At 43.8% G+C, this 15,765-nt stretch overlaps 1 protein-coding gene and 1 pseudogene across 3 annotated transcripts in view; both read right to left on the bottom strand.

Moving 5' to 3' along the window:
* Positions 1-15,765, bottom strand: part of RABGAP1L (RAB GTPase activating protein 1 like) — a 204,856-nt gene that overhangs the window by 101,985 nt on the left and 87,106 nt on the right. The gene's annotated exons all lie outside the window — the stretch shown is intronic.
* LOC122181002 lies at positions 3,666-4,770 on the bottom strand (annotated as a pseudogene).

The following is a 15,765-nucleotide window of genomic DNA, read 5'->3' as shown; positions in this document are numbered from 1 at the left end:
TACAGCCGTGGACTCAGTATGGAGAAATGCAGCATTACTCACAGTTGCAACCAAAGGAAGGAGAAGTTTTGCTTCAGAAGTTTCATGTGAGTACAAAGAAAAGTAATAAATCAGGTCACAGGTGTCTCAGACCCGGCACTTAAACTGAGCAGTACTTCTGACCTCAATGTCCTTGTGCTCCATTTCTCTGCTTAATAATAATTCCCTGTCTCAGTAGGGTGTAGTGAAAATCAATTAACATCTGAAGTGCAGAAATACTGAAGCGCTGAATCCTACAGAAATGTCAAAGAGGAGAATAATAACTTCAACCTCAAATTCTGATCTAAACTGCTTACTATAAGGCATGGGGCTACGCAATGAAACACAGTAAAGGGAAAAAAAAGAAAAGAAATAAACATAGATATATATTATTCCTTCTGTATACAATAAGGGAAGAAGAAACCAAAACCGCGGAGCTGTGTGCAACCAAGACCACATCACTATGCACACAATCAGACAATTTTATACTGTACTTCTTACCTCCCAAAGCTCATCCCTAATCTTAGAAAACCCCCTTCCAGTTTGGTCTTATCATACTGCACATGAAAACAGTATCATTTGTATGTGCCATAGTCAGCACAAGCTCACCTGAAAGGACTCACTTGTAAGGCCTGCATCTCTGCTGAGGTGCAGATAGCAGTTTTTCAGCAAATTGTCCCACCCATCCTTCATCTCCTCACTGGCTTAAATATCCACGTCCCAGAGTCTCAAGGAAAGACAAAAAAATTCTCTAAAATGCCATCACAAATAGGTAGAAAATACAACACAGCAAAGAGGTCAGTCAAAACAGGTTCAAAATGAGCCACGCTCCTGCATGTAGCTTTGGCCCTTGTTATTGGTGACATCCTCCCAAGCTCCTGCTTCCAGCGAAATCTAATATTCTATTGTGCCCACATATGCACATCACCAACCCCTCTCCTCTCATCATCCTCTCTGCATACCACAGCCCTCCCAGTAGATATGCGACCTAAGAAAATCCCATGTTCTCTACCAACAAGTACTTGGGAAAATAAACCAACAACCAGAGGTTTGGCTTATGCTCAGTTCCTCTGTAACATTTTTGTAATACATACCTTGTAGCTCAGCTCTTTCCTATAAATAGATTTTCTTTCTATCATCAGCAGCTTGTATTCAGCAGAGAGCACGAACACTCAGATTTCTTATTAAAAGAGAAACAAACTGAGAAAAAGGACACGTGTCATAAACACAACAGTTCAGTAAATACGTGGGTCAACTAAGCTCTGCAAATCTAGTCTTCCTACCAGCTGTATTTATTGCTGCTTAGGCAGAAGTGCTCTCTGCAAGCAGCATGACCCAACAGTCCTGTTGGAGATGGGCCCATCAGCTCCAGCCCAAGCAGACCTCTGCTCCTGGTGGCTCGTGTCAGTCTCTTTTCTCTCATCAGCATGAATGTAACTATTCTTCTGTACCTGGCTATAGCAGGGAAGTGCTGCTGTAGCCTTCTCATAGGTAAAGGAGAAACAGCTCACATTTTAACAGGGCTGAGCCATCAATCTGCCGCAGACTTGATGATATTTTCCTGTAAAAATCACAGCATATTAGATCAGCTACAAAATACCAATTCTGCATACACTCACTCGTTCTCCAAAAGGGAGTACATCCGTGACCTTTACTATCTTTGTGTTTTATTTCCTTTCCTCTGCTCTATGCAGCCTCTCTCTCTGGTATATACAGATACATAATTTACTCTCCTTTCTCTGCCATATCCTTTCTGAAAAGACGTTGTCAAAAGAAAAATGCTGTTTGTGCTACTGGGCAAGAGATCAATTTTTGAATATGCCAGGCTCAAATCCTTGCCACTGGCACAGCAAGCTGAAGTCTGAGCTCCCCTTAAACACTTATCTTGAAAGCTCCCCGCTCTCCCCCAAGAGACAAGGAGCTCTGCGCACCAGCAGATGGTTTTGGGATCATTTTTATCCATGTAATGTATGGCCAGCATGAAGGGCCATGCACATCTAGGCATGACAGCATTTCAGTTTTGATTTTGTTCTATTTGGAGCTTTGTGTCACATTTTTAGGCAAACCCGATACCAAACATCCTTTTGTTAAAGTGCATTTTGTCTTCGGCTTCCTCTTGCCTTTAATAGCTGTTACCTCAGAAGGCTGATCCCTGCAGAGGATCTGAAGCTCTATCAGACTAGGTGACAGGCATGCTATCCAGGTTACTCACCATTAGGTCACCAAAATTGCATAGGCATTATGCACTTTATTACCTCATGAACAGAAAAGCAAATACATGATTCACAAACTTATCTATACAGTCAGTTACTTTTGTCCACGTTCCTTCTGGCTCGTTACTCCTCAAATCAGGCTTTTTTAGAAGTCTCTTCTATTAGAGATGCAACTGCATTCGTAAAGTTTGGAGAAAGTGTTCTCGTGATTAATCTGCAATTTGAAATTCAAACAGCCCTGACTCTGCCACCAACTCGCTGGGTAACTTCCAGAAGCAGGTGAGCCTGCTTCTAACAAACAATACTTAGCTGCACGCACTGCAGATGGCTGTGAAAAATGAAGTTGAAAACGTTTACAGAAAATCACAAAAGCAGTGTTTATGGATCCCGGGCTCCTACGTACCTATCTCAATTGAGTGTTACCAAACTTAGCTCAGTTTTATTAAGTGGCTTGAAATTTTTGCTACAAGAAGGACAAGAAAGAAAAATACTGTTACTGTTAAAAAAGACATCTTTAACAAGCCAATTTTGCAAAATAGTGCTTAAAAGATTTGTGCCCTGCAGTATTGCTGCTTAAGGAGATGTCTGTCTTGTCAGTGTCTCTTCCAGCGTGGCTTTACAAATTCTGAAATTAAATTGACTTTTGGCAATTAGAAGATGATGTGAGCAATGCAACCGGTTCATGTAAGATTGTGAAGAAATGGTTGCTTCCCCTCTACAGAATGAGTGACTCCAGGTCTAAGACAGAACACTAATGAAGTTCATAAACACAGCGTGCCTCCCAGCCCATGCTCCTTTTGGCATCTGCATAGCTTGCTGTTGGCAAAACATTAATATAAAGAGAAAATACTTCCATGTCAAGTAGGTTTATCTGCTTCAGTGTTTCTAGCTTTCAACAAGAAGGAAATGTCTTGGAGCACTATGCAGATAAAGATTTTTAAATGCTTAAGACTGTAGCTGAAGTGTGCATACTATTTCTTGAAAATGGAAACATCTGCCCTTCATGTTCTTGAACGCTGGGGTTCTTCCAATAATCCAGACAGAAACACTTCAGCAAGACCTGTGGTCAACAGAAATGCTCCCAAGACAAAAAAGCACCAATTCAGTTACCACCCAGATTCTCTCCCTGAAGACAGCTACATGATCCAAGCTACAACTTGGGATCCTGATACCCTTCATTTTAATACTTGCTAGTGACAACACTGCCTTTCTGTTTCCACTAAGTGAAGGTGCTTCATTATGCTGAGGCATGTACTTCTGTGAACCGCTCTTCCAGAACTACTGAGATCAACAAACCCACTACAGATTAATCTTTTCTATTCTTCATGTAAGAAATCCGAAAACTGATGGTGTCATTGACAGTATTTTGCATCCCTCAGTGCTCATATCAGAACATAATACTGAAGACTTCTGCATGTAACACAAAATCACCTTTCAATAGTACCCTGAAGTGTTTGCTCCAGCTGCAGGGCACCAAGCACTGCAGAAGAGGAAGGCCAGCCAGATGGAGAGGGACAAGAGCAGAAATATCACCACAGAGTTTTCATTCCTGCCTTTGAAAAACGATGCAGTTGTGGATATAGAATCATAGAATGCAGCAGCAGACATCTGATGGTAGGCAACAGCCTGTTTGGACAAGTCATCATAAATGATCAATGCATGTTTTCCATTGTCTCTGAAGTATTCCCCTATGGAGCAGCCTGAGTAAGGAGCCACTGAAGGGCTGCAGCATCAGACGCTGTCACAGACACCACAATTGCGTACTTCAAGGCATCTGAATCCGTGAGCCTCTTCACCAGCTGAGCAACAGTAGATCTCTTCTGGTTGATGGCAACGCAGATAAAGTACAGCTTCTTTTTCTCATCTCTTCCATCATTAAATCATTTCTGGTTGATTATTGCGTCAACGGCAATTGAAGTTTTCCCAGTCTGCCTGTCACCGATGATCAGCTCACGCTGCCCACAACCAATGGGCACCAAGTTGTCCACAGCTTTAATACCAGTTTGTATGGGCTCCTGCACAGAGATCCTGGGAATGATGCCAGGGGCCTTCAAGCCAACTCTTCTATGTGTCTTAGATGTAATTTCCCATCAATTGGATTGCCCAGGGTGTCTACAACATGGCCCAGCAGCTCTTCCCCAACTGGAACATCCACAGTGGCACCAGTCTTCTTCACAACAACCCCTTCCTTCATCAGTCTGTCATTACCAAACACAACAACACCAACGTTGTCAGACTCCAGGTTCAAGGACGTTCCCTTCGGCCCAGAAGAGAACTCAACCATTTCTTCTGCTTGGACATACACACGGGCAACACCATCACCAACTGAGTGCACACAGCCAGTCTCCTCAAGTTCAGCAGAGGCGTCAGCTCTCAAAATACGTTCCTCAAGAATAGAAGATACCTCAGCAGTGCCTGTTTTCTGAAAGCCCATTAAGGAGGCACGGATGTTTCTGGTAGCAACAAATGCTGCACCAAGGGTGTTTCTGGAAATCAGCAGGGAGCGGGCGAGGACGGCGGCCACACAGGCGCACAGCATGGCGGCAGCGGAGAGCAGAGCGAGGCGGGCGGGAAGCAGCAGGCGGCCCACAAAGAGCTCTCTACAAAATGGTGACACCGCGCTCCCTACCATCCGCTGGATTGTGTGCATTTATTTCTGAGTACCTCACCGGATCTTTGGGAATGCCACCCTGAATACAGCTGCTGAAACCACAGCCCACAGGTGGCACATGCTGTGAAGGCAGCTCTGGAATATGCTGCAAGACGAACTCCAGATATAAACAACTTAGAGACGCTGACACAGGGGGCTGCAGCTCTGCTTCCACTCTTTCAAATCTTCTCCTGCCACAAGGAGAGGAAATGCAGCATGAAGGGGCTTTCACCTCCTGACAATACTTCATACAGACACAAGTGACTGCAAGCAGATGCTGCCTAGGCTAACAATTAGCTGTCTATACCTAGGTTTATCAGCAGAAGATTTTAACACAACTGTAGATGAAGTCACAAAGAACACTGCAAGAAGGACAGAATTGCACATCAGCTAGTCTGTGCTGACTGTATCACAAGCAAAAGCAGTGCTTTCAGGCTACAATTCCTTAATTCAGTGTAAGCCCCAGAAGTCCCTTAAGTCCCACTCTCACTGGCTGAGCCAGCAGTGCAACTGCCACATGTGGCAATGGGAGGGCCGTGCTATAGAGCTCTGCCTGTAATTGGGACCTATGGGGCTGCGTGTGAATCATCAAAAGCAGCTCCATTTCTGCCTCTGTGTTTTGTTCCAGTTCATTGCTATAGTTTGAAAATGAAATTTGCCTTAGATTCAGCACCACCTAACACTCAGGTCAATGCAGTACAGACATTAGAGAGCATTTAGCTGGTCATATATGGGTCATAACAATAAAGACCAGACAGTGCAAAGATGGCACTGCACACTAAAATAAACCTAACTCAGTTTCAATGATATGTGTTTTCTATATACCACTTCTCAGTGTGTCTGAACACTTCTCAAGCAGTTTATATAACCACTGCACAGGTACAAGCAGATTACAGCTGCTCCTTCTCCCTGGAAGCAGCATCCACCCCTTATTTTATGATTATGTTTAGTTTATTCCAGTTACTCTGATTAGGGTGGGATGCTGATCTGAGTTTACTGATAATGCAAACATTCCACAGTGAGCTCTTTTTTAATCCCTTGGTTTTCACAAGTAAGGCATGAACAAAACCTGTATTCTCCATCATGGAACAGAAATGCATTTGCTTCAATATGCTGATTCTAAGCAGACCAACGCTGATCTTCTTAGCATCTCTGACAAGGGGTAACCTTGATTCAGGTTTTCTTCCTCCTTTTTACCCCTCCTGGCTTTGCGAACCAAATACTCGAATTGTATTACTTCATTACACGTGTGTTTGCCTGAGGTGAAGGAAGGGCTCCAGCTGGAGAATGAATGATCTTAAGTATTTCACAGGAGTGATTAGGGAAGGCTGGTCATCGGCACAACAGGAAAAGCAATTTTGCCAGACTGCCACAGCACAGAGCTGTGCAGCACAAGGAGGGGGGGGGGGGGGGAACAGAGAGACGAGAAGCAGACTAAGGCTGTAGGGATAGAAAGGAAGACAAGAAATGATGGTGAAATGGAGAGGAACAAGAAGAAATAATGGGGAATAAAATATAGTATGGAAAAGACAAGTACCAGAGAGGTTATATTTAGTTCTCGCCAGCTCAAAAAAGGAAGCTATAAATCAAATATCCTCATTTAAATCAGTGAAAATCAGTTTGAAAGAAAATCCAGATTGGTTTTGTACTGTGCAGGGTACTGAATTCTATAAAATCTAGTTTCAGCTATTACACTGATGAAAAGGGCTTTTTCTCCCTCTTATTATAAATATATTCTCTATTATTAAAACGATCCTGCTATCAAGAATTCTGTAACTCCTACAATATACAGCTGATATATGTTAAAATTTTTCATTTCTTAAAGCTGCTTATCTGCTCTGGGATTAGCAAAGCTCATTCTGCATACAGCTGCACACTTCTCTACTTGATGGCAGCCTGAAACCAAGAGCAGAGAGAACACGGCCCACGCTGCAGTGCTCCCTTTCTCCTGGCTGCTCGCAGGCACTGCTGAAAGCAATGCAGGACAGTTCTCATTACTGCTCCTGACAGGCATTCCTGTCCATGCTTGCACCATGCTTCATCGCACTTCTGCATGGACACAGTGTGTGATTCTTAGATGGCTGACCTCGGCTCACCTAGACTAAGCTCTGTGTTTCAGTTGGGTATTTGCAGCTTTCATCTCCAAGTACAACTGACAACGCACACACTGAAGGAAATATTAATTGAAACATCTACTTAAAAAATGCATAAATGTGCATCAGAAAACACCACAAATACAGATCATTTCTCGCTACTTCTCAATCTATGTTTCCCTCTCACCATGCGCTCATTTTGACATGCAGCCATTTATGCCAGGCACCCATATTTCTATGTAGGTAATATGCATGAGTCAAACAACATTTCTATTTTTTCTGCTTTCAGAGGGTGTTCCTTCTGGAATACATGATAGCCTCTGAGGTATCTGTGATTCTACCTCAATAATAGCCTATGCTGCATCAGATCACTTGGCTCACAGAAATGAGACCCACCCAAGTTTTGGATTGTTCAATGTGGGAAGTCTATTCCAGAAGGTCAAAAGCAATTTATGAAGCCACCTTCTGCATTTAGTTGTATTTTGACACACAATGCCTTACAGGTTTATAAGAATGTGCGCATCATCACTCCCAAGCAGTGCGGAACACAGGCAGAGGATTAAATGCGTCCCAAAGAACACCATGTGCTTCTCAATCCCGTTTTTTTTCTCAGTCGCAAAGGAATAAACAATGAAGGACAAAACTATTTGACAAACTATGCAAAAGTTATTTGTATTGCCCACAAACATAAACAAACCAGGAAAGTCAAAAAACCAAGGAGAAGTACTACCAACACCAACAACTAACAACAACAACGTTCAAGGAACGTTTGGACGTTGTGCTGAGGGACATGGGTTAGTGAGAACTATCGGTGATCAGTGGATGGTTGGACTCGGTGATCCTGTGGGTCTTTTCCAACCTTGGTGATTCTATGATTCTATGAACTACTACTTTATGACGTACAAGGCACATCCACCTGATGTGCCAGCCTACACGGTTCCGTTCTCCCTCAGCCTAAAAAGCTTGCTGGGTGCAACACCCACTCATCAGCTGGCCAGGACATGCCAGTCCTAGGCATGCTCCCAGTACTTTCACCTTCTCAAGGCCAAGGTAGAAAATTGAATTTGCTGTCACAGAAAAGCGAGCTGCAGGCTCTCATGGAGAGGTTAAGCAGAGAGAAAAGATCAACAACCGTATATATAAATGTCTGTCAAGATAAAAGATGGAAAACATCGAAAGCATTATATAACGCCACATCTGATTCTAAACAGAATGGGGTACAAAAGTTTTCCATTGTGTATCAGCAGCTTTTTCTGCAAAGAATCAGTAAGTGTAAACATGGATGGCTATTTATAGGCAATACAAAATACGTGTCCAGGAAACACCTGGAGCCTCTCACTTCTTGCTTCCATGCAGTGTTCTTCTATGGCAGCCTTCTCTTTCCAAGGTTTTTCTAAATCAGAAAAGATTTTATCTCCAGAGATTGCTACAGTATTTGATGTGAAGCCTGATTTCTTGCAAAGCTATCAGAGAACTACGTATCCTATTAATAATGAGAATTTAAATACATTACAGCACACATCTCAGAGTAAGGTAGGGAGTTATTTATTGAATAGATAATACCAGCTTTGTAATTGGCTAAGCTTTTATCTAGAACAGGCTGCCCAGAGAGGCTGTGGATGCGCCGTCCATCCCTGGAGGTGTTCAAGGCCAGGTTGGACAGGGCCCCAGGCAGCCTGGGCTGGTATGAAATGTGGAGGTTGGTGGCCCTGCATGTGGCAGGGGGTTGGAGATTCATCATCCTTGAGGTCCCTTCCAACCTGGGCCATTCTGTGATTATCTAACTTTTTAACTCCATTATCTCTCTCTTATCTTGCTCTTAAAAACACGCAGGGTGACAGTGGCTCAATCAGCAGATAGCTACAATCAAGCTCACAGCTTGCTATTTTTAGTTCAGCTTTGCTTTGTGCCGTAGAAAAAAAGACAAAATTTAGAGGTTCAGACTGAACACAGATTTTGAAATTATTGCTACAGTTTTCCTCCACCTGAATTCACCATTTCAAAGAAAGCCAGTACAAAAATGACCGAAAAGTTGTACTCAATCTGAGAACCACTGTCAGCTACAAATCAAAACAAAGGGGGAAACTGAAATGACACGTAAAAAGAAGTGTGGGGAAAGTAAGGTTCCCAGTTTAAAACCTCAGAGAGCTATCAAATCTAATATACCATGACTAGGATTTTTCAGTTAGCTTATATTACATCATACACTGAGCTGCTTAAAGAGCCCATCACAACACAGGCAGCAGAGCAAAGGGAAGGAAGGGCACAACGTACGTTTGGCACAGCTCAGCCTGGTCTTTGAGACAGCTCAGACCGAGCAGGACTCATGGATTTCCACCTTGCCATGCAGAAGGCAAATATTCAGCTGTGTTAGGGTTCCTAACAGCCACGGACATGCCAACTCAGCACTTCCCAGCTGACCACACAACACCACCTCCTCCAGCGAGCACATTTTGGTTGGGCTCCCAATGATTAGGTCAGGGCTCATAGGTGCCATTTTCAAGAGAAAGCCATACCATCCGACAGCACTAATGGTCCTTGACTCTCAGACCCAGGATGCAATTAATCCATGCACATTTTAGATTGTAATGACATTAGTTAGGAAAGAATATTACTCTGTCAATCATTTCAAAAGTAAGAAAGACACATTATCACAACAAACTTTTGTTTTCACAGAGGAGACTACTTGTTAAATAAGGTTGTGGGTTGTTTTCTTTTTCTTCCACGCAAAGACTTTTTTCATTCCCCCTTATCTTATCCATCCTCTCTTGCTTGCATGCCCTTTAACATCAGAAAACAAAATACTAAATATATGAAATGCTGACTTAAAAGGAATATTTGTCATTCCATTTGCCAATCACACAACTGCCTGTCATTCTCAGCCATCCCAGATATGTCATTAGCTTCTTCAGAGAAGAAATATACATAATGCATAGAACTTCAAACAAAGTAGCTTTTACCTTGGACTGTTTTCTCCAGTGCACCGTTCCAAGAAAGCAGTATAAAACACTACAAAAGGGCAATATGTTAAATTTGCAGAGGGGTCTTTTATTTGTCTTTGAAATTATTCATTACGAACAAATGCTCCGAGAGAAGAATTCATCAATAATTGATGGAACGAGAAACTTGCAAGAGAGAAATAAACAATACTGAGAAACCTCAGAAGAAAAATGAGGAGGAAAATGCTCACCAGCAACACCGTTAGGGGTTACAACACCATTCCCACTCACCACTGGCACTGTAATCATCACACTGCAAAGCAGCAGACTAGATAAGTTGTTTAGAGGTTGTAACGGACCCATGAAACAACACCAAACTGATGACTGATACCAAAATGTAACATTCAGAGTACACTTCACACACAGACCAAAATGCATCATTCTCGCTTTAGGTGCAAACCAACTGTATTCTTCAGCAATTTTTTTTTCTCCACACTTCTTTCCGAGAAAACTACCTAGAAATGCATCAGTGGTGTGGAGCTACCTTTTTCTTCTAGAGGAAACAAGCACAGACCTTTGGAAAAATAAAACAAAGTCTTTAACTATTAATCTATAGCGATGCACCACTGAGGATTACTTCCAACTCAGCAAATGAAATCCAAGTAGCAGTGGGTAACAGCATCCTGTGGTTGCAGGAGCTGCCCAAACATCTCCATGCAAACTGTAACATGAAATCACACCAGTGTTTCAAGGAGGACCCGGCATCACAGAAAGAGAGTACCAACGGATGGCTTCTGCCTGGCTCCTGCTGCTGCATCTGCTCACCAAAACCATGCCATTTTTGTTTCAAGGCTTCAAGGTGAACATGTGTAAAGTGAATGATGAAAAGTACTTTTTTCACTCACCATGCTGAAACCGCCCTTACCGAGCAGGGCGCATCTCCAGCCTGCCTGGTCATCATAAGACACGGCTCGCACAGATGGTGGTGACACACTGGAACAGGTTGCCCAAGGAGGCTGTAGATGCCCCGTACCTGGAGGCATTCAAGGGCAGCCTGGTCTGGTGGTTGGCGACCCTGCACATAGCAGGGGGGTTGAATCTACATGATCATTATAGTCCTTTCCAACCCGGGCCATTCTATGAATCTACGAATCTATACTGAATTTCGTATACGGTATACAAATACTGCAAGGCCAAACGACGGCACTTAAACCCTAAATAGAAGTCATAGTTCAGTTGGAAGTAAAGAGGATCAAAGACACCGAGTGCCACTTCAAGCCAAAGGCTCTGCTGACACAGGAGTGGGCCCCAGCCATCGGAGGCTGGCAGGCAAAACCCGATGGAGCCCTGCTCACCAGGGCTGCTCTCTGCCAGGGGATGGCTCTTTGCTCTGCTAGAAGCCTGTGCTGCTTCCTGCATTTCCCAAACACTTCTCAAGTATTTCAGTACCATCTCAGACAACTTTCCTTTAATGTTTTTTCTAGGCACAGCAATAATATTCTGCAATATTTCTCAGATTTGAAAATCCATTGAAACCAACACACAAAGCATAAAAATAATTTTTCAGGGTAAGGACTTAGGCACAGAAGATCAAACCTTGGCCGTAAGACTCTGCTGCCAGGTACCTGAAGCCAAAAATAAAAAGCTCAGCTACAAAGAGATCGAACGCAGCCAAGTTAATTTTGTACAAAAGCATAGGAAAGAAGAGGGCAGTACACCGTGAGAGAATTGGATTTCACATCTCCCATCTTTTGGTAAGAGATGTACAATACTGACAGCACAGATGGCACCAGCTCAGTCCTAATCAAAACTAATGAAGTTGAACTTGATACGCAACCCTGTAATGAGCAGAATGTATTTTTGTTTTCCCAGTCATTTGAAAGTTATCACACAGCAACAGAATCATTAAGCCAGCACATTAACTGCACAATGTATTGTAACAGAGATAGCACTTGGGAACACCTGAGAAAGGCTGTAGAAAACAAGGATACATACATTTTTTAACTGAATAGTTATTTGTATATGGCTTTCCTGACCCAATACAAAGTCTCATTGGCATCGCATATCCATAACCCATAAAGGAAGAAGTCACGTTCTTACTTAAGATTTCTTTCTTAACATAAACTTCACAAGGTATCACATTTTAGAAAAATTACCTACTCATTAGCATTTAAATTCATATATTGCATGTACCCAGCAAAGATCATGGTAATGAGCTAGATGACATTTCACTTTGCTAGCAGCTACAGCACTAAAGTCTTCATGCTTGAGGGGCAGAGATAAATGAGTAGAAAGTGGAATAACGGAACAGACTCACCAAGACCACCATGTCAGTGCTTCACTCAACGCAAAACTAAGTAGCCTGCGTTTTTGCTTTGATTCTTTTAAAAATAAGAAAATACTTTGTAATGACTCATACCGAGGAGGCAGCAACAGCTCAGGTGCTGGACTGAGCATCTGGCAAACACACAACGCACAGACAAACAATAAGAGCTGTGAAGGGACAGGAGACTGCTTGGCCAACAAGAAACTTTAAAAAGATCTCTGCTCTGCCTTCTCATACAGCCAAAGTGTGGAGGTTCAGGACTGTGTGCATCTGCAGCTGGATTGCTCTGCCACAACAGACTGTGTACAGCTTGAATGGGAATGCCTTCAATTAAACCCAACCATAAGTGCCTAGGTTAAGCACTGAGCAAACCGTGTTTCACCTGAGCTTTGCAAAAAGTTTGCGATGAAAACAGGAAAATTAGGCACCCTAACAAACCCTGCCTGATGCTTCCTTTCTGAGCAAAACAGCTGGAGCAAGAAACATAGTAGAAAAGATACCACTCATGTAAGGAACCCATCCCCGCTAGCATTTTTATTAATTACTTTCATAAACATATATTGTGCCTTGCAATTAAAATTCCATGCGCCGAGTTGCCATGGCAGCACAACTTCTCCAGAAGAAGAAACTGCCAGAGCTCAGCTGTGAGTGGTGCCTGGAGCTGGGCAGGAGCCTTCTGCGGCAGGTTTGCAGGGCACCCGGGGGGGACAGGGCACAACGGAGAGAAAAAAACAGCTTCCTTGGTTCCTAGTGCAGAAATCAGTGCAAGAAGAGCCTGCTGCATTTCCAGGGAGGCTTCAGAGGAATGCAAATGATGCCTTTTCTCTCTGATGGTCTGCTCCATCTCCTAATAGCTGGCAGCAGTGCGGGCAGATGGGCTGCAGCTATAAATAGGGCTGTGCCAGCTGCCCACCCGTCCCTGTGCCGTGCCCGCCGTGCTGCTCTCTGCCAGCCCTGGGGCATGCAGTGCCCGGGCGAGAGCCAGATAATGAGGTGAGCAACGAGCTGATTGCACTGTAATTAGCTCCTGGGATGATATCCCTTGCTGTAAAGGAAGCTATGAATGCCGACAGAAACTCAGAGGTATAATTAATAACGCTGCACGTTGTCTGCAGGCTCTTAACATTCAAGCAGAATTCTTCACCATGACACCATTCTTGCTTTTGGTTACATAGAAATTAGTAATAGATAAAAATAAACCTCAAACACCAACCGCAGCAGCCAAAAATAATCCAGCTGGGGAGCCAAGCCTAGTCCTGTGCATGAGTCAGCAGCAGGCAGGCGGGCGCATGGCGAGGTGCAGGGTTTGCCCATCCCCATCAGAGCAGTGCCTGGCACACCAACAGACCCTCCTCCTGCTGTTCCAAGGCAGATGAATGACCCAAAAGCAACTCCTTGCTCCTAGCGCAGCTCACTTTGCACAGATGCACCAAAGCCAGCAGCAGGCATGTTGCTGTGAGGCTTGCAGTGCAAAACCTTTGATGCAGTCCCCAGGATGCAGGTGATCCCTGGGAGCACACCTGTCTGACAGGGCTGATAAAGCTGGCATTTCACCAAAAGGACACACTGCAATGTGTTGACTACAAAATCACTGCCAAATGATGTAGCTAATTTGGGAAAAAAGAAATGGTGTTTTGTTATTCTTTTTCTCTTCCCCTCTCTTTCATGATTACAGACTTGGGGCTTGATTCTGCTTTCCCTGTGTCCAGCAGCAGCACTGCCACTGAAGCAGCACCACAATGGCCTTACAGCTCCAAAGGAGAAGCTATCTCTACACATTAAGGCTTAGCACCAGAAATTACACCAAATTCTGCAATGTGTTTCTCACATTTACAAATCTATGTTCATAGAGCTGTTATCAATAGACTGAGCAAGCACATTTTGCTTACGTTTTTAAACACTGTAATTTTCCTTGAGTACGTTTGTCATATTGCACATACTTCCTCAATAACCCTAATGCTTTCAAAATGGAGCTCTCGTTTCTCTGCTAATCTATGTAAACATTCTACACAGCAGATCAAGGGAAGCAATTATTCTTCTGCACTCAGAGCTGGTGATGCTGCATCTTGAATACGCTGTGCACCGATGGGATGTTAGGAAGGCAGAGAACCCAGCACAAACCACAGCAGATTCAAAACCACACCGGAGGTCTCCAAGACCTCACCAGACCAAGGTACAGCTGCCCTGATTGAGGGATAGTGCCAGTCATGCTCTGGGAAGGAGGCTGGGATGGCTGACCTTCAGCCCAGATGTTCCTTCCCCATCTCTTTGAAAGGTCCTTCAGTCCTACAGCGCATCTTGTCCAGGCGCTGTTTCTATTTGGGACCTCTGCTACAAGGATTAGAATTCTCCAAGCAGACTTGGGGAAGGGAAAAAGAAATTCTGAGGTGGTAAGCGAGGATTCCTCTCGGGAATCAGGCTTCAAACTTTGGTTTCAAGTCACCTGCTGTACTTAGTTTCCCCCAGCTCGCTGCCTGGTTCCAAAGGCACTGCCAGGCACTGCCACTTCCCCCTGATGCCCATCAGGATCCTCCAAGCCTCCTTATCCTCAGTGTGAGCACACGCAGGGCCTCTGCTCAGAGCAGCTCAGTGCATGCACAGAGCAAGGCAGCGAGCAGGCGGCAGTCACTTCAGCAGCTATGGAACAAGTCAGTAGGAGGAGACAGCAAATACTCACAAGGTAATCTTTCTGACAAGGTAATCTTGAACACACTTTAACCCACGTATTGCTAACTTACACCGTCTTGACACTTTAAATATCCACTTTTCCTTCACAGAGAATTCTCCTTAGCAGCAGAGCCTGAGAAACAGGAATGTTCATTGCCTCTTCCTGGGTAGCTGGCAGACTTTGCGTTTCTCATAAGTGACTATCAAAGATTTTTTTTTCAATTACATGCTCAGATTGCCAAATTGGGTAAAACACATCCTCTGCAGAACTTTCATCTCATCCTTGAAAAGATAAAGTCATCTGTCTGAACAGGCTAAAAAGCACACAAGAGGTTTCTTGTGCGCACAGAGAAATACAAATCCATGGGGAACTTGAGGCATCATCAACAAGGCTTAAAAAAATTCTTACCTCTACAGAAACATACAGCCAAACTCCTGCAATTTCAGTGCTCCTCAGCTAATAGGGAATGACAGAGTGGCTGAGGTTGGAAGGCACCTCTGGAGATTGCCTGCTCCTCTCTACAGCCACGAGCTGCTTAGGATCACCTTCAGGCAGCAGCTGAGCACCTCCTGGGATGGAGATCCAGCAGCTTCTGGCAGGTGACTGTCATGACATCCAATGAAAAAATAAAAAAGGGCTTTTCTTTTTGGAGATGTGTACATTTAGAGGACATGAACAAGACTTCTTCCATTCCTGCAGCAGACAAGGCGTTTCCATCACAGTGAGCTTCCAGGCCACAAATAAGTGTTTTGATTGTAAAACATTAAGCTCCAAGCACTACAGGAGAGCAGCAGAACAAAAGATTTTTATCATTACTCTTCATGCTTTAATTACCTTTATCAAATGCCATCTGAGACT

This window comes from Lagopus leucura, unplaced genomic scaffold, assembly GCF_019238085.1.
Source record: "Lagopus leucura isolate 7727_CA_CO unplaced genomic scaffold, USGS_WTPT01 Super-Scaffold_100009, whole genome shotgun sequence".
Taxonomy (NCBI): domain Eukaryota; kingdom Metazoa; phylum Chordata; class Aves; order Galliformes; family Phasianidae; genus Lagopus; species Lagopus leucura.
The sequence above is the reverse complement of the archived record's forward strand: the minus strand, read 5'-3'. Positions and strand labels throughout refer to the sequence as shown.